At 42.8% G+C, this 26,131-nt stretch overlaps 1 protein-coding gene across 2 annotated transcripts in view; it reads right to left on the reverse strand.

Moving 5' to 3' along the window:
- LOC126281691 (lipase 3-like) overlaps nucleotides 1-24,710 on the reverse strand; it is a 114,257-nt gene extending 89,547 nt beyond the window's left edge. The window contains exon 1 of one of the 2 annotated variants that reach the window (XM_049980858.1): nucleotides 24,507-24,710. The gene's annotated coding sequence lies outside the window, so the exon portion shown is untranslated. The remainder of the gene's footprint in view (nucleotides 1-24,506) is intronic. The other variant, XM_049980859.1, reaches the window with a different exon arrangement.
- Nucleotides 24,711-26,131: the final 1,421 nt, after the last annotated feature.

Here is a 26,131-nt window from a genome sequence, read left to right on the forward strand (position 1 = left end):
AATCACACCTCGTATATAGGCGTTGCCGATCACAGTGCGGAATTCTGTCCGTTTATATAACTTTGTATTTGAATATACATGGCTCTACCAGTTTCTTTGTCGCTTCAGTGTATTTAATATATTACATAGTTATTATTAATCTTCTCCTATTATTTTAAATCTGCATTCCTCAAATAACTGAAACTGAAAGCATTCAGGAAATAAAATTATCCCATCTCGTAGGACAAAAAGGAAACATTATCTGAGAGGGGGTTGTTCTGGGTACTGATTTCTCAGGATCTATGCACCCAAATTGCGTGAAAATGTAATCACATGTCAGTTCTAGTATAATATATTTATCCAATGAATACCCATTTGTCAACTGCATTTCTTTTTGGTGTAGCAATTTTAATGGCCAGTAGTGTAGGTTTCCAGTGGTGTGTTGCATCAAATGTTTACCCACAGGTCACTCAGCTCCCGTGGCAGTTAGTTGATGCAGAGCTGGTGCCTGATAGCGTCCTGGATGAGGGTCGCCAGACATAGTGCTGACGCATTTGGTGACCGAGACATCAACGTTAGTTCACTATCATGCTCTTCAAACCACTGTAACACATTTCTGGCCTCGTGATACAGACAGTTATAGTGCTACAAGATATCAAGGCCATCCGAACATTAAGCACAAAGGACTACAAGTGGTTCACAGTAATGTTAAAATGGTCTACAGCTATCATGGTGCCTACCACAATCCATATTAAAGCCCAAGCGAATGATTCGCAAAGCATAACAGCTTGAATCAGTGACGCAGAGCATGTTTCGAGCAATAGTTCGTTTGGACGATGACGTATCCAGACACGACTATCGAGCTGTAGCCAGGAACGTTATTTATCCAACCAGCCGAAACGTTTCCACTGATCCATAGTCCAAACTCAACTATCCCTTGGTGACAGCAGTTGATATTACCGATGTCGTTCGGTCGAGGATCACATCACTATGGGCGTATGGAGTGGCAATCGTATCTAATTTAAACTAACAAATAAATTGATGTTGCATATCAGTTGCACTCCTACGTTAATCCAACCCTTCAACAGGTGTTCCTCAGTTTGCGTCCGAGACGCCCACAGCGACAGTCTCCAAGGAGGATCGTGCGCTGATGGTAAAGCTCTTTTATCAGAACGCTGACTGTGCGCCAATAGCCCTGCAGGAATTCCGGACACTCGAGGGTATGAAGAAAGACAGTGTCACGATCTCGGCTAAGGGTCTGGAGAAAATGATTACAGAATTCGAAAAGGCGTCTGTGCTATGTGGCAGTGAAGAGAAAACAGTTGATACGACGTCTGTCGAAGTTGTGACCACAGCACTGCAGGAGGGGTCGAGCGGAGTTGTGCAAACACGCAGGGCACGGGGAATTGCCCGAACGTCGAACAAACCTGCGAACACGGTACAAAAAGTCCTAAGAAACATGCTGCATTGCTATCCGTACAAAAACAGCCATGTTCAAGAGTTGCTCAACACTGACCTGCCAACAAGACAATCCTTCGCTCTTGAGTAACTTGTTCACATGGAAGTGGACGGTAAACGGCCATGGAACGTTCTGTGGACGCACGCACATCAACTCGTACCACTTCATTCTGCAAGGCTGACTGAGTCGTGCAATCTGACGGCATCGGTTATCGTAGGACCGCATTTTTTCCAGGACATGTGTCCTGGAGCTCTTGTGAGCTGTGCCGTCACTGCTAAACGCGATGTGAGTTTTCTGCGCTCCAACGTCATTCCACCCCTTCAACAGCGTGGACGTGTGGGTAGGATCAGTTTTATGCGAGACAGCGCTCCTCCGCAGATTGCTGAGCCAGTGAAGCGGTTTGCTGCTGATGCAATTCGGAAACGATAGAATTATCACACGTCACTTCCCTACAGCCTGCCAGTCCAGATCATCTGATATTACTCCGTGTGACTTCTGGCTAGGGGTTATCTGAAAAATGTATTATGTGTTCCAGTCACGACCGCAGATGTACCAGAGACACGAATTGCACAACACCTTCTCAGTGTGACCCCCGAGACACTCCGGTCTGTTAGGAACATGCTGTTCCTCGATTTAAACTTGAGGTACAAAGCAGTGGGCACCATACGGAACATACAATTAATAACTGATGTCATTTTTCCTTTTTGTGTGGTTTTTGGAACCAGGACAACGAAAAATCGATGTCATTTTGCTTTTTTTGGCATCAGGACAACTAAAAATCTATTTTTATAGTCGATTTGATAAGACCTTGCTCTGGTGGATGGGATTACCTAACCAACAGAGCCGCAACTGTCGACTGCCGAACTTGTGCAGTCGTCACTCTGAACAGTACGGATGGTGTAGTGATCAATTCGACCGCAATCTGTTGGTCATTTTGTACATTTTTTCAGTTTCATTAAATCCCCGTGTCATTTCAAGTAAGAGTGTCAATTTACAGCGCACTTCCTACATTATTCCGTGACGTAAACAGTTTTCAAATGTTAATGGACTTTTTGGTCACCCTGTATATCACGTTTTTACGCTAACACTCCCAAACGTACGAAACTGAAGTAGTCCTCATAGAAATATGTCACGTCTAGAATGCTTTTCATTAAGAAAGATACCCGCAATGAAGACATTACGGCCTTGGTAACGAGATTTTTTGTTAAGTGAGTGGCATTAGATTCATGCCATTAATGGCACTGAGAAGCACTGCAGTGAACGAAGGCATTTTTTACTTCACGTTATGTCCCACTGTAAATCTCTGGAACTGGCAATTAAGTTTGCAAGTATTTTAAATGGAAGTACTCCCAAATGCAGCTAAACGATACACTAATGGAGGACTACAACTGCTCCTTAAAGCTGAGCATTATACAAATTACACGGCTGGTTTGTCAATTCATTTAGCTTTTAATAGCTGCCAGTACCTCCATGCAGGCTGTAATCATATGAGAAACTAGCTGCGAATGTACTGCATTCAATGCATTTAAGTACATTTGTGCATATTTGAATTCTGAACGCTCTATCTTGCGCAATCAAATTGATAATTTGACATAATTCTTCAACCAAATCATATCGCACACTGGGGATCGCAGCCAGATGTGCATGTTTGCATTCTTATTGCTATCAAACTTTTAAGATAAAGTTCCTATCTTCTGAGCAGGACGTGACGAAAGTCGCTGACAACAGGGTTCTTTGCTGGTAATTATGAAAGAGCTGTCACCCGAAACAGAACTTCCTGTTACTCAACACTTATGCGAGTAGTGAGGAGGTACGGGTACACAAGCAACACTACACAGGAAAGGCAAAACTTAATGACTTCCTTCGGCTTACAGATCAGAGAAATAATTGTGCTATCCCACACAACAAATGCAGCTTAAAGCTTTGCGTCTATCCACTCAGTTCGAAACGTTTCGAGACCGGTTAAATAAAAATAACCGTAGATATGATGGTTTTAATGCTTCAGTTGTTGTACATACTCTCTCCCCTCCCCTTCCCCACCTGAAAATTGATTACAAACGCACAAAACGTTCATGTGACCACGTGAAACTGCCAGAAAACTCTTTCATTGGGATGTTGTTCAAATCACGCGTCACTTTGGTCTGAATGTTGTTATGTTGTAAAAGCGTTGAATCTTCATGTGAGTTTATGCATTTCGTCGGTTTGTGCTAATTTCGTATTGATAACATCAAGTCTCGTCACTTGCCATTATTTTTTTCAAAAAAATGGTTCAAGTGGTTCTGAGCACTATGGAACTTAACTTCTGAGGTCATCAGTCGCCTAGAACTTAGAACTAACTAAACCTAACTAACATAAGGACATCACACACATCCATGCCCGAGGCAGGATTCGAACCTGTGACCGTAGCGGTCGCCCGGTTCCAGACTGTAGCTCCTAGAACCGCACGGCCACTCCGGCCGGCTTCTCAGAAAAGAATTGTCTGCGTTTTCCTTTTCAATGAAGTCGCGGCAGGCGTCCACGCCTCGTATTTTTAATCCGGGAGTCAAGATGTGTGGGAACAAATGTTGCACATACCTTTTATTTCTTCAAAACATTCCGGAGAATGTCTTGAATGTTTGATTTAAGGGAAGGTTTACTATCTTTGGCCCGAAAAAAGCATGTTCTTTGAGAATTTCTTTCTCGGGATGTGTGATAGATATCAATGTCAATTTTGGTCAAAATGCTTATCGATATTTCCTCTACAAACTGGATTTTTTCGACCGGAAATGACTAAGAGCAAAGGCGGAAGAGCCGTCGGAACGAAACAAAATTTCGATGTAGACACCCACGCTCGGTATGTCACAGGCCAGCCGGCTCGTCTGAAATCAAAATTTCATTGACGTTAGCGAAGTACGTAATATTCTTTAGGAGTTATACCTCGCTTAAGTTGTTTGGACCATAGGAAACAAAATGGTGGCCATTTGAAAAAAATAGGGTTTTTTCATCGATTTTTCGACTTCGTCGGCCAAGTAAAAATATTTATAGTTGATGGGTCGGAATAAAAGTGGTACAACTCCTAGACAATTTAGTTAGCTTCGTTGGAAACAAAGAATCATGCCAATCGGTTCAGTAGATTTGAAGTTACCAAACCGCGCGATAAAAAAACGTCACTTCGAGAAAAACGCGTTCGAAGTTTTGACTACGTGTAAATGCAATATTATGCAATGTACGTTCAAACTTCTAATCCGGGTCCATAAACTAGTCCTTCATCTTACTCTTAGAGGGCGTTCTGCTCGATCTGGGCCATCATGCGCTGCTCCAGAGTCGCTCGAACGGCCGGTGACAAGCGGTTTTCGGCCGCTTGAATCCGGTGGTCGCCGAATGCTTGGCGAACCGCTTCGAATAGAGTCCCAGGGTGACGTCCATCGTTGTCATTGCTCAATACCCTTCGTTGAAACTGCTCACTGCCAGGAAAGTCGCGGTCTCTACATTCTTCACACCAGAATGCAAATGATGTGGACTAACTTCCAAACACACGCGTTCAAACTTTCATTTGAATTTTGTGTGTTTCCTCCCAAGCACCGGTGCAATAACTCGTCCTCCGAAAGATAAAAACTGATACGTGAAAAACGTCGAGTTCAGGCAGGTGCAGTTTTTTGTTCAACCCCGAATAACAAACATTTCCGTACCGTATTCGGGAAAACGGTTTCAGGGGTGAATTCGAAACACGGATCCAAAAATGCAGTTTTAAAAAAATCGATTTTTTGAACCAAAAGATAGTAAACCTCCCCTTACGGATGTTGCTCTATTGCAGACTCACACACAACGAAGCTGACACGCTATGGTCCCACGTCAAGTGTTTAGCACTACCTGCACAAACCTGACTGGTCTAATGAACATCTGTTATTTATAGATAACAGTTTAAACTGAAACATTACTCTCGGAACGTTTTGCATGGACAGTAGCGAAAAGTGGTTTGAGAGTTGTAATGGAACAGGGGTATACTGTCTCGCATATTTACTTTTGAGACATACGCGTACAAACAGTTACTGCGCATGGGACGTGTGGAAAAGTTCGTAGCAGAATCAGACATACGGCGCTATGTAACGTAACAAAAGTGACGTATGGAGGCACATTTGTAAATTAAGAAACATGTACGTAATATTTTTCGCGACTTTAATTGGATTGAGCACGTAAAACAAGGAGCACGAAAAGCAGATGCCAGCGTGGGAGTCACAGGAAGAATCTTAAAGAAGTGTTACTCATTCACGAACGATCTGACTTACAAGGCGCTTGTTCGACCGATTCTTGAATTCTGTTCATCTATCTGGAATCGTAGCGAGGTAGTACTGATAGAAGAGACAGAAAAGATCCAACGAAGAGTGCAGCGTTTCGTCACGGATAGTTTAGTCGGCGCGAGAACAAATGCGAAGACGCTGAAACTTCAATGGCAGACGTTACAAGAGAGGCAGGCGTTGTGCATCACTGTGAAGTTTACTTTTGAAATTTCGGGAGAGCACTTTCCGGCAAGAGTCAGGCAACATACTAATTCCCCCCCTCCAGATACATCTAGTGAAATAACCACGGCAAGAAAATTCTAGAAATCAGAGCTAATACAGAGGTTTACCGACAAGCATTCTTCCCACACGCCATTCCCGAGTGAAGCAGGGAAGGGGGATTCACTTAGCGGTAGCAGAAGTGCCCTCCACCACACATCATTAGCTGCCTTGCGGAGAATGATGTAGGTGTAGATTTAATTTGAATACTGCAATAAATGTTGATTTACGCAAAAACAAAATAGTTTCTTCGCAATACAAAATTATTCCAAAAAAATTTTAAAGTGTCGACACCGTTCACAAAACAAGGTTTACTTCATGTTATGTGTTTTTATTATTGTACAAAACATTTCAATTCCCTTTTCAATTTAATACTAATCGTTAGAGGACCATTCGAAGTACACATTAGTTAATACACGAAGCTAAAGGTAAATTCCGAGACGTCAGTAGTGTGAAATTCTGCAGTTCGTTGCTGATGCTTCTTACTCCTTGAATTCTTCGAGTGTTTGTCGCCTAACAGATAAAGGACGATTGGAGTTGATTGAACACGAAATTTTTTCTTAAAGTCAAAGAGTTTTTCTTATGCATTTTTTGGATGCTGATTTCAGGTCATGTATTCCGAATATTCAATCACATGCAGTTTTGACAGAGTCCGCTCCCGGTAGCTGAGTGGCCAGTCTGCCTTCGGCAGTGCTACGGCACGGACGTCTGTTTACGTCCCTGCCGGAGTAGTTCGCGCTCGCGCAGTTGTTTACCTCTTCGGAGTACTCGCGCGTTAGACGACTCGATACAGAATGGCACATGCATACCGAAAGTCGACTCTCAAGATTAGTTTTTCGAACGTATATGCGAGACCGAAAGCCTACGAAATAGAAAGGTTCCTACGAGACGAAGTTAAACTTGACTACAACGAACTTATCGGAATCCACCTCTCCATAGTGAGCAGTGTCGTTTACATCAAGCTGATTAACGATGCAGTATGTGACAGAATCATCCGAGATACTAAACATGGTCTCAAATTTCGTCACTCTGATGGACATGTTAGAGAAGTAACTATTGATCATGCAGGACTGGGCTTACGAAACATACGCATTTTCGAACTTCCCTTCGAGGTTCCGTCTGACTTGGTCATTGACGCCTTACGCCCGTATGGAAGAGTGCTCAGCCACGTTCAGGAAAAATGGTCCAACTTCACGACTTACCCCGTTCTCAATGGGGTGCGTCAAATCAGAATAGAACTGACACAACATGTACCCTCGTACTTGTTCATCGGCGGATGCAGAGCTATAGTCATCTACGATGGACAACCCAAAACATGCTCAGGATGCGGGAAAGAGGGCCACGTGCGTTCCGAATGTATGCAGCGGAGGATAGTACAAGTTCCAAATGGCGAACCTGTACCTACGTCCACGTTGACGCCGCGGCCACTAACGTATGCGGACGCATTCCGAACAGATCCCATCCCGAAGAATGACCAGGTACAGAATCCTGACAGTTTACGGCAACCGACTGCAGCAGAGACCGCCTCCAGTGACGAAACGACGCACACTTCTGCCGCTCCGCCGCCGACGACGCCCTTAACCGAGCGGAAAGGATCGGTAGGAGATATGGAAATTGATCCTGCGGTTGTGCCGACAGCTGCTTTCGTCCCTGAGCACCGGGAGGCACTTCCGCACTCGGATACGGAGGCGCACACGCGCAAACAACGGTCGCCGAAGCGCCACAAGAAACGACGGCTAGCGCCGTCGGATACCTGCTTACTGCAGTCCATGTCAGACGATCTTGGGTGTAACGTCGATACAGTGCATCCGGAGGCGCAACGGGAGGTTCTACCCCCCACACAGCAGTACGACGCCAATCACGCTAGACAGGAGTTGAATACAGACACACCGGACGGAAAGCCGACGGAAGGAGACCCTCCACCCACCGCAGCAACGCCACCGCCTTCGGTCAACCCGACCGGAGAGACGCGACGGGAGCTGGACCTCCAGCACAGTAACTGGGCCGACGAATCCGATGCTGACCCACACACTGACGACGCACCCGCAATGGCGGGTGCTGCGTCCACCGGATGTTAACCGCGCAGAAGATGCAGATTGACGCACAGACAGCAGGTCACCGGGCAGCAGCACACAAATTAACATAAGCGTTCATGTGCGCACTGAGGAACAGCGGCAGGCATATCGAACAGCCTCTATTAATATTAATACAATCAGAACGCCTGTAAAATTGCAGTTATTACGAGACATGTTGCGTGCGTCAGACGTCGACATCGTTCTGCTGCAGGAAGTATGTGTTGAGAGCTTCCCCGACCTCTATGAGTACGATACGTACATTACACCTACTACCGACGGCGGCAGCGGAACAGCGATACTTCTACGTAGTGGCATAGTAGCCGAGGACGTGGTGTACCTGCCGTCAGCGCGGGGACTGGCTCTCACAGTGCTGGGAGTACGGGTCGTTAACATTTACGCACCGTCGGGGTCCGACAGACGGCGCGACCGATCCCGATTTTACGCAGAGGAGATTGCAACACTATTCTTAGGTCGGTATGAAAATGTCTTATTTGGAGGCGACTTCAACTGCGTGCTCGCACCAAAGGATCAACACCCACGTTATACTTCATGCCCGGAGCTGCGACAACTCATACAGGACATGAATCTCATTGATACATGGGAGAAGATACATGGCGACAGACGTGGATACACCTACGTCACGAGTCACTCTGCAAGTCGGCTCGATCGCATTTACGTAACACGTCGTCTCGAACCTGCGATCCTCGATGCGGAATTGTGGCCTGTCGCCTTTTCAGATCACATAGCATATATTTGCACGGTCTCCCTGAGTCGCCAACAAGTTTGGAGGAGTCGCAGTGTTTGGAAACTGAATACAGCACACCTCAGGGAACCTGAGTGCAGACGCATAGTCGAAGATGCTTGGCACGTGTGTGAACGACGCCTCCCGACATATCCGACGACGTTGCAGTGGTGGCTGGAATGCGTTAAGCCTGCATTGCGCCGAGCGTTAATTGCATACGGAAGAGAGCAGATGATGTGGAGGCGACACACGACGGAATTTTATTTCACGATGCTCCGCGAACTTTCTGTACAAGCACCTTCACAAGAGCGTCGAGCCGGTATAAAACGAGCACAGGCCCAAATAATTTCCATAACGCGCCGCCGTCTGGAGGGAGTCGCAATCCGTGCAAGGGCCTTTGAACGAGTCCATGGAGAATCACCGTCGATGTATCACGTTATCAGAGAAAAACAACGTAGCCGCAGAACCTTAATACAGACGGTCGTACTGCCAGATGGTCGCCGCATGACAACGCAAAAAGACATTGCCAACGCTTTCGTGGAACACTACGGTCATCTCTATGAAGAAGCGGAACACGATCAGCCAGCCTTTCAGGAGGTCCGTCGAACGCTCTCCGCGTGTCTCGACGAGCCGGCCAACCTGGAGTTAACAGGTGAAATCACAGTTGACGACGTAATGGGAGCGATTGATAAGGGAGCGTCGCACAAGTCGCCGGGGCCCGACGGGTTTCCGTTAGAGTTCTATCGTACATTTAAAGATCTCATGATTCCACGATGGACTGCCATGTACTGCGAATTGATGTCTCCCAACGTGCCTCTTCCACCCGCCTTCGTGGAAGGAATGATCATCCCCATCCACAAACCATCAGGGGGCACAGGGATACAGGCCTACCGGCCACTGACCCTTCTTAATTGCGACTACAAGATCTACGCCAGGATACTGGCAGCACGTTTTAAACGCGTAATACGTCAAGTGATTTCACTCGACCAAACCCAGCTAGGAGGAGACAGTAATATACAAACGGCACTCAGTGACTACCGCGATGTTATCGCACTGGCCTCAACATGTCGTCTCCGGGGTGTATTGGTATCGATAGACTTCGATCGCGCATTTGACAGGCTGAGTCATGCTTATCTCACGGACGTTATGACAAAAATGAAGTTTCCGGAAAGTTTTGTCACCGTCGTTATGAGACTACTCCACGGAGCCGCATCCAAAGTGCTCATCAACGGACGCTTGGTGGGGCCCATCACCATCTCACGATCGGTCAGACAAGGGTGCCCGCTGTCAACGATATTGTATGCCATCGCTGTCGAGCCCCTGCTCTGCGGGCTCCGGAATCGACTCCAAGGAATGACGATAAGGCACAACAAGTTTATATGCCGAACATACGCAGATGATCTAGTGTTTTTAGCACGGTAAGGAGACGAGGCAAGAGCCTCCTTGCATTGGATTAATTTGTATTGTATGGCTACGGGAAGTCGCCTGAACATGGCAAAGTCGGGAGCGATGAACATCGGGAGAGGACTCCCGACAGGAAGTGTAGCACCATTACAGCCGATCAACAAGATAAAATGCCTAGGAATTATCTTCACTACAGACGTTCGACGCACGGCGGCACTAAGTTACAGACATCTTCTGCAAACAATTCGTGCGAGTGTCCGAAGTCACAGGTTAAGGGCACTGGATATGATACAACGGGTCACCTTTGCCAACACTTATCTAGCCTCTCGCATCCCCCACCTGGCACAAGTTCTTCCTATGCCGGTGGTGCTGGCCCGCCGAATCCTGGCGGCACTAGGATATTTTGTGAGCACGGGTCTGCTTTTTAAGGTAGGATACGAAACCCTCACCCTTCCTCGTAGTCGTGGAGGTCTTGGACTAGTCCACGTACGCGACCGAGCAGTGGCTATTTATGTAACCACAATGATAAAGATGTGGACACGACACCAGACAAGTCTGACGGGCACCTTGATAGACGTACTCGCTCCACCTTCTCGTTCGGCTCCGGTAGCGGTGGCTCACATCTCACCATCGCTTACCCATATGCGAACCTTTTTTGTGGAACACAGTTATGTACATATGGAACTACCGACTACCAGGACGGCAACGGCACGTGATATATATCACATCTTAACTCGACGACGGCCGAACAATGCCGTAGAGCGCCGCCAACCAACAGTTACGTGGTCAGTGGTATGGCGTACAGTGCACCATCCACACCTTGATACAGGAACGCGCGCACTGTGGTATCAGGTGGTAAATGGGAAATACGTGACTCGTTCCAGGTTGCATACAATTCATATGGCGGACGAGCCACTGTGTCCGCAGTGCAATGTTATAGACACAGAGGAGCATCGCCTGATATGCGGTCCTTCGGCGGACGTATGGTGTTTGGTCAAAAAAATGATCGCCTTCCTCCTTCGGGTGGGGCCGCAAACAGTAGAACCACGCACATTACTTCTCCCAGATAGGACATATTATCCCCGAACAAAGACAAACGCCGTGACTTGGATTCGAGGTTTGACTGTACGTTATATTTTCCGAGACGGCAGTAAGAATGTGCTTGACTTCTGGGCCTTATTACAGGAACATCACTCACAGCTTATGAGACATCCGAGATATAGAACATATTACGCAAATTTTTTAGGGAGTGCCTTGCTTGATCCCCCACCCAGTTGGGGTGTCCCGGGTAGGAGAATGTAATTATTACCTATAAGTATTAGAACAAGAAAGGACCAGGACAGTGGAGAGGATCCACAAACACACGTGAAGACGTACCCGACACCAACGCGAGGTATGACGGGATTAGCGAGGTACGCGCCTGAAAGAGGAACGTAGACCGTTGTTGTTTTGTCCTGACGGAAGCAGGATTTTTTTTTATTTTTTATATTTTTTTTTTTCACACTTATGTAAAAAAAAGAGGTGGACAGTCCACTTATTTACGTTTCCCAGAAAAAATTTATGTTATGAAGTCATCGTCTTCTATATTAAAAAAAAAATGCTAGAAGCAGTTTATGTTTGTTATGGCAAAAAAAAAGAGGGTAGAGCACTTGACCCCAAAAAAAAAAAAAAAGTGGTCAGCGTGACGGTATGTCATACCTTAAAAAAAAAAAAAAAAGTGGGCAGCGCGGCGGAATGTCAATCCGAAGGGCACGGGTTCGATTCCCGGCTGGGTTGGAGATTTTCTTCGCTCAGGGATTGGGTGTTGTGTTGTAAAAAAAAAAAAAAAGAAAAAAAAAAGTGGTCAGCGCGACAGACTGTCAGTCCAAAGGGCCCGGGTTCGATTCCCGGCTGGGTCGGAGATTTTCTCCGCTCAGGGACTGGGTGTTGTGTTGTCATCATTTCATCTCCATCGACGCGCAAGTCGCCGAAGTGGCGTCAAATCGAAAGACTTGCACCAGGCGAACGGTCGACCCGACGGGAGGCCCTCGTCACACGACATTTCATTTCAGTTTTGACAGAAATTAAAAATTTCCTTGAAGTATGCAAAATGTAATTATTTAATCGTTGTAATAACGCCAGTACTGTTTTTTGATGGTTTGCAATGTAACCTGTTTGAAAAAGGTGTTTCATTTTATAGTCTCTAATACAGCTACCTATTCATTTCGATGATATTGTAATGTTGAAGTCCATACGTTTGTTTCACATATCGTTCCTTACGCAAACTTCATCAACGAGTGATAAATCGATTGTTGCATGCTTCTCAGAATTTAATATGTTCAAGACCTTATTTTAATTCTCCTGATCACTTCTGATGCATCTGTGTAAAATTTGTAATGAAGCACCAGCGAACGATCTGAGACTTTGTCCAAGAAGTTTATTTTGCGTACGTTGGCGTAAAGTTTGGGGACCAGGGCAAGCCATGGGCCCCACATGACGTATGTTCAAGCTGTGAGGAAGTAACCACCACCCTACGCAAACGGAACAGTTGTGCAAAAGACAAACTGGAGTCTCTCAAACTCTGGCCAGTTAGCCACCAAATGTTGGAGGCGAAAACGTAGTATTCTATTCAAAGATGGACCCAAAAATCTCGTGTTTCTACTTCACAGAACACTTGACATTATGAAAAAAATTATTTAAAGCCCTACCAAAAGATGAGCTCCAGTTCATGTATGTGGCAAGTAAGTTACAGTGGCCATCGGAAGGCTAAGGTGAAAGAAGGGAGTTTCCATCAGCCCTGACCGTGTAAGGTGGCACCACGGCTAGCACAATGGGCTCGTACTCGGGAGGATGACGGTTCAAACCCGTGTCCAGCCATCCTGATTTAGGTTTTCCGTAACTTCCCTAAATCGCACGAGGCAATGCACGGATGGTTACTTTAAAGAGCACGGCTCACTTTCTTCCCCATCCTTCCCAAATCCGAGCTTGGCTCCGTCTAATGGCCTCCTTGTCGACGGGGCGTTATATACTAATCTCCTCCTCCCCGTCAGCTCTGAAGTTCGACAACGAACGAGAGACGAAACAGCTGAAAACAAAATGAATGAAATTTTCGTCGTGTATATCCTTTAAATAAATTGCCTACAAGCTTATTGGCAACTGCAAATACCCTCACTACGAGAATTAGTAAGAAATGTCGCGAATATCTCCTGAGTATTAGATGCCTCACTCAGCTTGAAACTTCACTTTCTAGACACCCACGTAGTTATTTCCTAGAATATCTAGAGGCTCTGAGAGAGCAAAGGGGAGTAAGGTTCCATCAAAAGACTAAAGAAATGGAACGTCAGTACCAGGACGTATGGAATGTCAGCTACGTCAGTGCACATCACAAGGCACTACGGAGATCTGAGAGTAAAAGGAAGAGAGACATTAAGATTTAACCTTTTGTATTAGACCTGAAGAACTTAATACTTCATTATAATCTTTAAAATACCTTATTTTATCATTTCAATAAAGATTTTTTAAATATATGAGTTTCGTATGAATTTTCTGGAGCTTCGCCTTTACTTTCTGATAAAATATTATGTGATAGAGGAAAACCCTTAGAATTTTTTGAACTGAACATAGGGCCTATCGAACGACATTAGAGTCACCTAAAATGATTACGAAAAAGTTGCGAAGAATAAATTTGTAGACCTTCCATAAACAGCTAAACTGCACCTTCCAGGGAGTTTTATTGCTCTTTTTTTATAAGACAACTAAACACACTGAAATACAAAGAGCCTCAACAACTATCATTGCACGAAAACTGGGACAGATTGCTGATTTTTCAATACGCAACCACATATAACTACCAGTCTAATTGCGGTTGTCCGTAGTGGAGAAAGGCTAGTAGCCTCAGTAATTACAGCTGATTTCGATATTTTAGTGGTACGGCGGAAACTGGTACCACTGCAGGGACGCCGCCTAAAATTGAGAGTTTACACATGCAACTGCGGTATCTGCAATACGCCACGAACAGAGGCGTCACTTTGATGCATTGGTGAACGCTGCTTTATTTTCCAGGAGATGTGCCATGAGGCGTCCTCTCCCAGGACGTGAAAACCTTCATGGACGAGGAGCTGGTGACTTCACAGCATGAAATTCCCCTTTACACTGCACTGCGAAGCGTGAAGGGAAGAATCCGCCAGGGCAGATTTTTGCCTCGTGGAGAGGAATGTCGCCTGTGAGATGAAGCATCGATTTGGCGTCACAAGCAGAACTCAGGAGAAGCTATTTTGAATTAATTTATACAGAGTTGAGCTCTATATTTTGCGATTTTTATATTGTAGTGTATTTGTTATGAATATAAGCTATTTCAAAGTATCAGCACAATGAGGATTTTTCGAAAATGCGTCGTTTTAGATATGATTTGTTACAGTAAACTTGTGTGCTCTGGAAGTATACCGTTTTAACGCTTCGGCAGAATTATGAGTTATCGAAAGCGCGCCTTTTTTGGTACAATTTTTCATAGCTAAATAACAGATAATGACATCATTAGTTACGGTCTTTACATATTGTAACACAGAACTATAGTTTAGTTGTTAGTGTCACAAACTGTAAAGATAAAATCGCATGTTGGGGTCTGTAGACTTCTAAAACTTTTATTCATTCCCTGATTTCAAAAATATTCTAGGCATTTCTTATTAATTTAGTAGGATTATTATTTGCAACAGTAAAAGTCATTTATTATAAATAATGTATTTTTGCGTAGGCTTCCGCGGCCAGAGTCAGGCGACATAAAAGTTTTCTGGATATGGTACCGCGTCATATCGTATAAAACTACTGCTGGAGAAAACGAACGTTTCGGCCACTCACTTGCCACGTTCAGTGCGCACCCAGTTAAGCTCCGTCTATTGTCTTTGGTTTAATTCAGTTTCCAGAATGTTGATGTTTTCTTTAATTAATTTTAATGGCTTTTTGTAGCAAACAATACAGCCATTACAATTACTTAGGTTAGCAATTCCAGTCAAATTTTAAAGACACACCTATTTTGTACATGCATAAAGTTACCAGTTATTTTGTACACACATAAAAATACAAATTCAGCATTAAATATGTAAGAGCATCATATCTGCTCTTTGTGGCTAACGTACTGTTAAACCGTTAATTTGTGAGACTGCTCTCATTATTATTTTAATATTCATTCACATGGGAATCTTCATTCTTGCGAGGTTTTCCTACAAGTTATTTTGATGCTAAACATATTTGGAAAATACCTCTGCGATATGATCAAGCCTCCTTCGTCTTCTGGATGTGGGAGAGTCGACTCGTATTCTGTAGTGTGTGCGGAACAAATGCTTGTCCCAACCCTATTCTAGTGACATCAGTTACTAGATTAGCGTTGTAACAAGCATGAGTAAACTTTTCTGGCTGTAGCACGGTTTGTAAAGTACACTGAACTGAAACGAACGAGAAGCCTTTTTCCGCTGCGATATTTGAGATTGCGTTTCCCTTTAACTCAAGCCTCTTTTTTTTTTATATACGTGTATAATGTCCGAATATGGGAGCTGCGTAAATAGCGGGTTCCCTTCTTTGGTACTTTGTTTAACAAGACCACTATTACTTCATTATGCCGAATGCCTGAATATCATTTTATCCGCATTAGATGTTATGGTTGCAGATGTGGAACAGTTCTTGTAGCTGTTCGTTTGTTGTTTGATTCCAGTCACGCGTCCATTGATCACTTAACTCATAACCGTCATTTAGAAGTTTTTCAGGCAGGCTTGTCGGGACTTTTGACGTCTACGGTTTAGTTGTGGAAGATTTTCGTGGACTTTCAGGCCTCGCTTTTTAACAATGTTTCGTAATTCGCGTAGGAGAGATTCTTTTCTACGCATCTCCGGAGGTAACACGCTATACAACACCGGAAAGCCAGAATGTAGGTGCGTATTATCCCAGAGATCAGTCTCGTGGTGTTGTTCAATCGTCTGTCAACAAACTGGGAATGACAGCTCTTCATTCATACCGGGGCACACAAAGAATACTAGAACAAGTGATGAGGTGCGAAGAATTTCAGCAGTTGCTCTGCAAGTGATTCCACAGATTTTATGAATTATGTTACTATGAACTGATGTTTTATTTCAAGCTAACATTTTTGCTGCGATATTCGCATGGTGTTTTCCATACATAAAAGTGCGGTCAAATGTCGTCTCTAAACACTTGGCATGCTTTTTATGATTCAGTTTATTCCCACCAAGCTGCACACTCATTTATATATTTGCCACCTGATTATTAAGATGAAAGTCCAGACGTCAGTTTTAGATAGATTACGTTTAAATCTCCACCTCTTGAATTGTGTATGTAGTACAGTAAGAATGTCGACTGAGAACTAGTACTGTTGCAACAAGAGATTTGTACAGTACTGCATTTGCCTCTATGGCTGGGAGATGTGCTATATAGGACTAACTGGTGTTAAGTCCAAATATTTTTGCATGTGATACCAGTTAATACATACATACATCAATATGCTGGTGGTTTTTTTCTGCCCACAAACACGTCACATAATTTACTACCTGATGTTTTCTGCACGGTCGTAACTGCACCGCTAAGTGGACTACACCTGTTTTGCGTCCACATGTTTACACTTCAAAACACTTGATTCGCTGTTCAGGGGAAAATAAGCGTTAATGGTTTGCTCTTGCTACATGTACTTGGGTACTAACCAGCCTGGAAACATACTACTCCTAATAGCTATAATTATTAGTCCTCAAATAAGGTAAATACTGACGTAATGTTGTTCGATACTCTGTTCTCAGTCACCAATAAAAGTAGCTGCACCTGTACCCATTACAGATTGAACAGGAAGGGTACCAAGACTGAGCTTGTTGGTGTCCATTATTGATAATCCTGGTGTTGCTTGTATTATGATCAAGTACGACGTGAAAACATCTGTTACTGTGCACATTCTGTGTGAAATATGCCTTTGTTTGACTGGGTATAACACTTAACAGACACGTATATCACTTGGACAGAGATGTGTACGATGAGTATGCAAAGAAATAACGTGTCAAGATATAAAAATTTTCGGGCAATATAATACGTCAGTTATTATTCTGTGAGTTAGTTCACAAATACTCACAAATAGAATAACGAAAATAAGCAATGCCAGTGCTCGAAATCGTCTGCCATTAGCCGAATCGGAAGGGAAACAGACCGCGACGGAATTCCTATTATATTTTAGATTGAATACAGAGCAGAAATAAGTCCTGTCCAGTTTCATACTTACCGAGAATCTCTTTGTTTAATAGGAACACGTAAAACATCACGAAAACAATTTATTGAGGTTACAAATTACATCACGAAATCAGGCGATGAAGCTTAAATAATTTTAATAAAACATAATCCAGTCGCTAAAAGAATTTTCTGTACTGATTCTATGAATTGCATATTTTTATAGTCTAGGCCCGTGTCAATTTACTGTGAAGTGTAGAAAATGTTTGTGTCTGATACGTTTATGCGCAGAAAGAGAACAAATGTTTAAATCATTTACCAAAAATTTAAAGTACTAAAGGAAGATGTCGGTATCTTTGTTTTGCCGTATCTCTGATTACAGCTTGGGCATAAATCTTTTCTTGTCGATCAGTTATTTCAGACGTCACTCCCTAGTTGTATTCCTTAGGTATTCATGCTTTTGATTCTCTTAAGGGTGGAGAAACTACGTTCATTCGTGCCAGTTGTCACTGATAGAGTTGGCAAGAGGTGTACAAACCAAAACACATCAGGATAGACTTGACTGTCACAGGCAGACAAAGCTTCCATTGCGTTTTGAGGCAACTGCTCCAGCCAACTCAGACGTTGATGAAAGAGTCTCAGCTCAGCCGTTGTTGTTGTTAAATAGGCAACTAATGGACGTGAAGCATAAAATGAATGGAGTTTCGTAACTCAGTCAATGATACGTATGTCTTCAGTTTTTCGTGCTAGAGGACTGTTAAAGTTATTAGCAAGTTCACAGTGCGTCAAGAACCGATCCTGCAGTAAACTAATGAAGACATCCAGAAAGGGCATGAACATGGACACTTTTATATTACCCTCAACATTAACACTGGTATCCCGGTTTGCAAAACATGCTGACTTGGTTGAAATGTGTGATTGCTTGATTTCGGCTCCATTGACTGAAGCTAATTCCTTGACTTCTAAGACTACCCGGCTGAAAGTATCATCAACATTTTCTCTCATTGCTGGCAGATCACTTTTGAGATCCTTGGCAACGCTGATTCACTCAGCAAAATCTATATATTGGCGCTAAAGCTGGGGGTGGAATCAGCCAGCGCAAATAGTTCAGAAAGTATAACCGAGCAGACGACAACATCTGCTAGTGATGCCTGCTAACAGAATCAGGGCACAGTGTAACGTGATCTTGTTGCTAAATTCTTGTATCTTTCCCAGAGCTGAAACAAAACAACCATGTATTACCTTGAATTCATTTGCACTGTATAACATCCCAGCTCCTCCACCAAATTATAACATTTCAGCTCCTCAACACCAAATTAAAACGTTCCACTTCAATTTGTTTGCACTTATAGCGATCCCAGCTTCCTCAACCAAATTAAAACGTTGCATTAGGAGGTGTCTGCTTCGTGCAAAAAGGTCTTGAGTTCATATTGACGACAACAAGTAATTCTTCATTACAGACGTTTATTTACAAACAGAACTTACAGACTTCACAGACTCAACAACTGACTCTCAGAGCTAACCGCCCTGCATATCCGAACTGGTAACTGACAACTCCTAGGTGTATTAATATCTTTCCAAACAATGAGAGTCTTTGACAATGTTTTGTTTACAATACGATAGCAATTCACGACTTAAAACTAAATTAGACATTACAGAATTTTAGTACAGATTAAAGTAAGTAAAAGGATCAGTACATATAAATTCTTACAAGCATAATTTCCAAATAGATTTTATAACATTTTTCTACCAGCTTCTGGATAACCTTCACCAGATTTGTACCGATGTTTCCAGAAATATCTTGACATTTGATTCTGGATATTTCTTGAGTGATTTAGAACAACTATTTATATGTAAAATGATTTAAATCGTGTTTCAAAACGTAAATAAATCTTTTTAGCAATATTTCTTTATACAAATCGTCTTTCAAAATTAGGTTATGAAACAGTTTTCACAAGTTTTCGTATTTTTGCGATCATAATATAGAATTGCTCTATAGAAAGTTCCAGAAGTGTTCATTAAACGTTCATTTACAGACTTTCTCTTTAGCTGGTGAGTTTTTAAAAGTATCTTGTCCATATTATACGAAATAATTTAGCTCAAAACTGATAATTTATACAATTAATCAGAGCTACAGCAAACAGTGAGTCTTTCCTTTACAAAATGAAATATAATTACAAAATTGAATGAAAATAGGTTACTAACACTAATATATATTTACATTAATTCTGTTTTTGTTCTTTCTGTGCAAAATGTCCTAATATTGACACAGTACAATATTTAAACATCACCAAAGTTTCCCTTTACATTTTGCATATCTGTATCGACATCCCCTAAAAGTCTACAGTATCGAATACTTCAATATGTCCCAATATGTCCTGTAATGTTACAACTACGAAGACGCTCAGCTCACCTAGCGAGTGCCATACATTTCATACTCACGTCTCGAACATCGGATAATGATTGAAGGGCGACATTTAGTATTTGCCTACACTTCTTTAGTGGCCCAAAGAAATTATGTACTACCTGTATTTTCAGTATTCCTAATGAATCCCTGATATGTGGAATGTTGCATGTGTAGGTGACTACCAAACTGAAACTATGAACCACACGATGAGAGTATAGAGCTAAACGATACTACTGTTGTATGAATGCATCGGCCCCACGAGCTTTTCCCGACACGCATGCAGTACCATCCTAGCTCTGTCCTCGTCAAAATGCCATAAAAGACCAAATATTACAATTTTCCTGTTATGGAGCCAGCTAATCCTTTGCCCTTCACATCAAACATTGAAACAAATTGGAGGAAATCTTCACGAATATTGAGATATGGGGAAATATAACGGACACAAAAAGAGAGTTTCTCTATTTCAGCAACGTAAAAAGTGTTATCTGCAAGATTCTGAAACCTTTGGCATCATTAACACGCTGCACAAATCTTCCCAGGAGTTGGGTAATGAGGCAAATAATGATCCGATTTTGGATTGTGGCACCAATATACTTGTCGCGGTTACCAGTTCCTTCCAGATTTACTCGTTTTCGTCATCTTTCGTAAAACATTTTAGAATGGATCGAAAGTTAGCCATGTTCTTGTCATATTGTTTGCCAGCTTTAAGAGACCTGGGGAAACGGCCTTGCCTCAGTAAATACACCGGTTCCCATCAGACCACCGAAGTTAAGCGCTATCGAGCGTGGCCGGCACTTGGATGGGCGATCATCCGGGCCGCCATGCGCTGTTGCCATTTATCTGGATGCCCTCAGCCTCGTGATGCCAATTGAGGAGCTACTCGACCGAACAGTAGCGGCTCCAGTCACAGAAAACCGTCGTAACGACCGTGAGAGCGGTGTGCTGACCACACGCCCCTCCTATCCGCATCCTCATCTGAGGATGACGCGGCGGTCGGATAGTCCCGATGGGCCACTTGTGGCCTGAAGACGGAGTGCTTTTTTTTTTAATAGACCCGAACCTCCTGTGTCCTCTTAATGCAGTCTCTAAACCTCCACAGAGAACCACCACCTCGTTGATGGGGATTTTGCTTTTTTTTCACCTGATCCTCCTAACCTTGGTCCAGGTATCTTTTGTCTTGTTCATCTGCATGTGAAGAAAATTGTCACCATCGATTACAGCAGCCTTGTGGTGAACGTTGATCGAATGGATGCAGAAATATTCAAGGGCATGCTTCTACTTCGGAAACTTGGTGCTTAGCATACCTCCAACATTTTTATGACCATCTTGACCCGATCTTGTACTGTTAGCAAAAAACGCACACTACTTCCAGAAGGCACTTTGGAAGAGTATATTTACCAAAAATATTTCTCTTTCCAACTTTGTTTGAACTTACGATACTGGCCACTTTGCAAGGTTAGGCGAAATTTGTAAGTTGTGTCGGGCACAAAAGGTTTTGGAAATAGTGTAGCTTCACGTGGTCATCTACTTTTTCGTTATTTGATAGCAAACAATCACTTATGTCCAACTTACAGCCTGGTGGTGGATTGTCAGAGCTTGATGTGTCAATGAAAGGTGTCGGTTTCGCTTCAGGTGCAGTCAAAAGTGATTTTGAATTTGCAGTAATGCTTCCATTGTTTGAAAACATCTGCGGTGTCAACTGTGGAGGATCATCCATTTTTCCGGTCTTAGAGGACAGAGTTTGTTCTAGACGTGGGGTTTTGGAGAAGTACTTCACGATGTTTCCAGTATTTGTTTTGGGATGCGTTGTCTTAGCTCTTTATTTTGAGACTTCACTATACCAGCTTCAATAAAACTGGTTTTCGCAAAATTATTATATCAACAATCTAATAACTGTTAACGCAGAGAATCGTGTAGGAAAGAAATTGGAGAATTTCCTGGTCAGCACATGTTCCGATAATATGTCCACTACCCCTATAATGCGCATTATTTTTGTTTTCATTAAAATGAGCTGAGACTGGGCTCATAACCTACGTATTTAATTTACCATTGAAGTTAAATTTATACTTGTTGCTAAAAGAAAACTGAAAACACAAATGTTGCTATGTATTGATACCGCATAAGTTAATAAGAGACGGGACTCATCCACTATGGTACACTAAACACGTCAGAACACTGTTGCAGAAGCAACGAAAAAAGCATGCCAAGTTCAGAAGAACGCAAAATCCCCAATACTCGCTAAGTTTCACGGAAGCTCGAAATTCAGTGCGGACGTCAATGCGACATGGTTTTAATAGTTTCCACAATGAAACATTATCTCAAACTGTGGTACAAAACCCAAAGATGTTCTGGTCGTATGTTGCAAAAAACAGTCAACATCGTCGCTGCGCGATAGCTATGGAAATGTTACCGATGATGGTACCACTGAAGCGGAGCTACTAAATACAGTTTTCCGTAATTCCTTCACGAAAAAAGAAGAAGTAAATATTCCAGAATTAGAAACCAGAACAGCTGTTAGCATGAGTGACATAAAAGTAGATATCTTAGGTGTTGCGAAGCAACTCAAATCACTTAAGAAAGGCGTCTTCCGGTCCAGATGGTATACCAATCATATTCCTTTCAGAGTATGCAGACACACTGGCACCTTTCTTAGCGATCATATACAACCGCTCATTTGACGAAAGGTCTGTTCATAAGGACTGGAAAGCAGCACAGGTCACACCAATATTCAAGAAAGGAAATAAGAGTAACCCATTGAATTACAGACCCATATCACTGACATCAATTTGTAGTAGGATTTTGGAGCATAAACTGTACTCGAGCATTATGAATCACCATGAAGAAAATGACTTATTGATACATAGTCAACACGGATTCTGAAAATATCGTTCTTCTGCAAGGCAGCCAGCTCTTTATTCCAATGAAGTAATGAGTGCTGTCGACAAGGGATCTCAGATCGATCCTCACAAGTGACTATTAATCAAATTGCGTGCATATGGAGTATCGTCTCAGTCTTGTGACTGGATTCGTGATTTCCTCTCATAGAGGTCACAGTTCGTAGTGATAGACGGTAAATCATCGAGTAGAACAGAAGTGATATCTGGCATTCTGCAAGGTAGTATTATTGGCCCTCTGCTGTTCCTGATTTACATAAATGATCTAGGTGATAATATGAGCAGTCCCCTTAGACTGTTTGCAGATGACGCTTTAATTTACCATCTACTAAAATCATCAGCGATCAATTCCAATTACAAAATGACCTAAAGAGAATTTCTGTTTGGTACGAAAAGAGGGCAACTCCCACATGGGTACTAAAAGAAATCCGATAAATTTTGGGTATACGATAAATTGCACAAATCTACGGGCTGTCAATTCGATTCGACTAAATAACTAGGAATTACGATTACAAACAACTTAAATTGGAAAGACCACGTAGATAATATTGTGGGGAAGGCGAAACAAAGACTGCGCTTTGTTGGCAGAACACTTAGAAGATGCGACAAACCCACTAAAGAGGCAGCCTCATTACACTTGTCCGTCGTCTGCTGGAATATTCCTGCGCGGTGTGGGATCCTTACCAGGATTGACGGAGGACACCGAAAAAGTGCAAAGAAGGGCATCTCGTTTCGTCTTATCGCGCAATAGGGGTGAGAATGTCACTGATATTATACGCAAGATGGGGTGACAGTCACTGAAACAAGGCGGTTTTCTTTGCGGCGACGTCTATTTACGAAATTTCAATCACCAACTTTCTCTTCTGCATCTATTTACGAAATTTCGATCACCAGCTTTCTCTTCCGAATGCGAAAATATTTTGTTGACACCCACCTACGTAGGGAGAAATGATCATGATAATAAAATAAGAGAAGTCAGAACTCTAACGGAAAGATTTAGGTGTTCCTTTTTCGCACGCACCATTCGAATGTTCAAATGTGTGTGAAATCTTATGGGGCCTAATTGCTTATGTCATCAGTCCCTAAGCTTACACGCTACGTAACCTAAATTATCCTACGGACAAACACACACACCCATGGCCGGGGGAGGATTCGAACCTCCGCCGGGACCAGCCGTACAGTCCATGACTGCAGCGCCAGACCGGTCGGCCAATCCAAGATAAAATCATTGTTTGTAAGTTGTTGACTTAAAAATATGAAACTCCTATTCACTGCACTTGCACAAAGTCAACGTTTCCTACTTTCTTTTATATTTTCTGTAATTCGTATCGATGTGCGCTATGTGTTATAACCGTTCGTAATCACTATATTCATTTTGGTTCCATGTGCTAGTATATGTAAAGTTCACGATTATTACCAAGTCATTACGTACGAATTCATCCTTAAATACCCCTCTCAGCACGAGCGTCAGAAGTACCAGGATGTTATGTCATATCACACTTGAATAACAACTTCGTAGTCGCTAAATTCGATAAGAACGGTGGGGTTTTTGATAATAGCAAATCCCACTGTAAGATTTCCAAACTACTAGATGAACTGAAACTTCCTGGCAAATCAAAACTGTGTGCCGAACCGAGAGTCTAACTCGATCCGGCACACAGTATTGATCTGCCAGGAAGTTTCATATCAGCGCACACTCCGCTGCAGAGTGAAAATCTCATACTATATGAATTTTTTGTACATTTGTACAGAAGTAAAATAGTTATATTATGATGTGCGGATGAAACTGTAAGGACTGAGGAGCTAATCTCTGGGTGACTAACCTGCTGAGAAGACCACAATCCTTGTTGCAATGGTCGGCGACTATGTCAGAGATACTGCTGTATCCTCAGTGCGGCGCCCGGCAGCTACAGAAGCTCTCGTGTTTGCCCAGCGGGCTGTCAGGTCCTGGGCGGCAGCCTGACGGCGCGCTGACGGACGCGCGAGATAGCGGAGAGTGGATTCCGACGCGTGCCGCACGGAAAGACACAACAACAAGCCGCCTGTCGCCGCACTTAAGTGCGCTGGTTCCGTGAAATCCGTCTGCAACGAATCACTAGACAGGAATCCTAGGGAACCGTTGTTGCCTCAGAAGTGTCCAGAAGATATGCTTTCCTACCAGGACGCTTTGTGTACAAAGTTCGAGGAGTGCAGATTTCTACAAAATGGAGACAGTAAGATCGTGGAAAGGACAGACGCGGAAATGTGACGAAATGTGACGTGATCGAAAGAAATAACTACGACTGACCACCACGCACGATGACTTAACAACAAAACTTACAGTAATAGCGGCCATTGAGGTATTATGAAACAATACTTAAAGGTAAGCATAGAAATTAACACACTTTCGCTAGGGGAAGAAACTAACGAGAAGTGGTATTGTAACTCTACTGGCCTTCAGCAAATTGGCAATTGCCGACAATGTTAACCTTCTGTGAATGGTTTAGCCTGACCGTGACAGTACCTGACGACAAACAATCGGACTATAATTTTGTAATCGAGAAATACGTAAATCGGTAAAACAGCAAAGAAAACAGGTTTTGAGCGGATGTTCCACTAATACGAAAGTTAACTGTAATTATGTGTACATACGGACGCCAGACTAGTTAGGCAATACGGTATCAAGTTTTATGGAAAAGCAGAAATAAACTTCACCTAAGGAAACTAACCTCACTTGATACCCCAACTAATCTCTTGTAACACAGTTACTCTCGATATTATTGAGTAACTTGCCCTAGCAAATCACACGACAGCTTACCCTTATGCAGAATATAGAATGGCCACTAAATGTAGCAGTACACACTGTGTCACAACAACACTTGCTATTGGCAAAGAATATTACCCAGTATAATGAACAAATGCAGAATAACATATAATAACCTACTAACAAAATCATGGACTATTATTATTTTAATTAACTATATAAAAAGATCATCATTTGAAATAGTACTAATTACAACCGGCTTCAGAAATTTGCACATGAAGTTACTCCATACAAACGGACAGTACATCTAATTTATAAGAATAAATGATTGTACTGATTGCTACACTTGCTCAGAAGGAGCGTTTACTTTCATTCGTGCCTCTTGCATTACTACCAGAGTTGCTCCCTTTTGATATTACCATTAGCTTATTTCAAATCAGGAAACAGCTGGGGGATATCGATGTCATAACATTTTTTCAGAGATCTGTCTGATAGTAAAAATCTGATCTGTAGTCGATCTATTATTTCTGAAACCACACTGGTAGTCTCCTAGATACTCTTCTACGTATCTTATGAGTCGCCCCGCCATGAATTTTCCAAATACTTTACATACTATACAGAGCAGTGCAATTCCTCTATAATTCACACAGTCGCCTTTGTCATTTTTCTTAGGTATAGGGCAACGTATTGCTGTATTCCAAAGTT

This window comes from Schistocerca gregaria, chromosome 7 (genome assembly GCF_023897955.1).
Source record: "Schistocerca gregaria isolate iqSchGreg1 chromosome 7, iqSchGreg1.2, whole genome shotgun sequence".
Taxonomy (NCBI): Eukaryota; Metazoa; Arthropoda; class Insecta; order Orthoptera; family Acrididae; genus Schistocerca; species Schistocerca gregaria.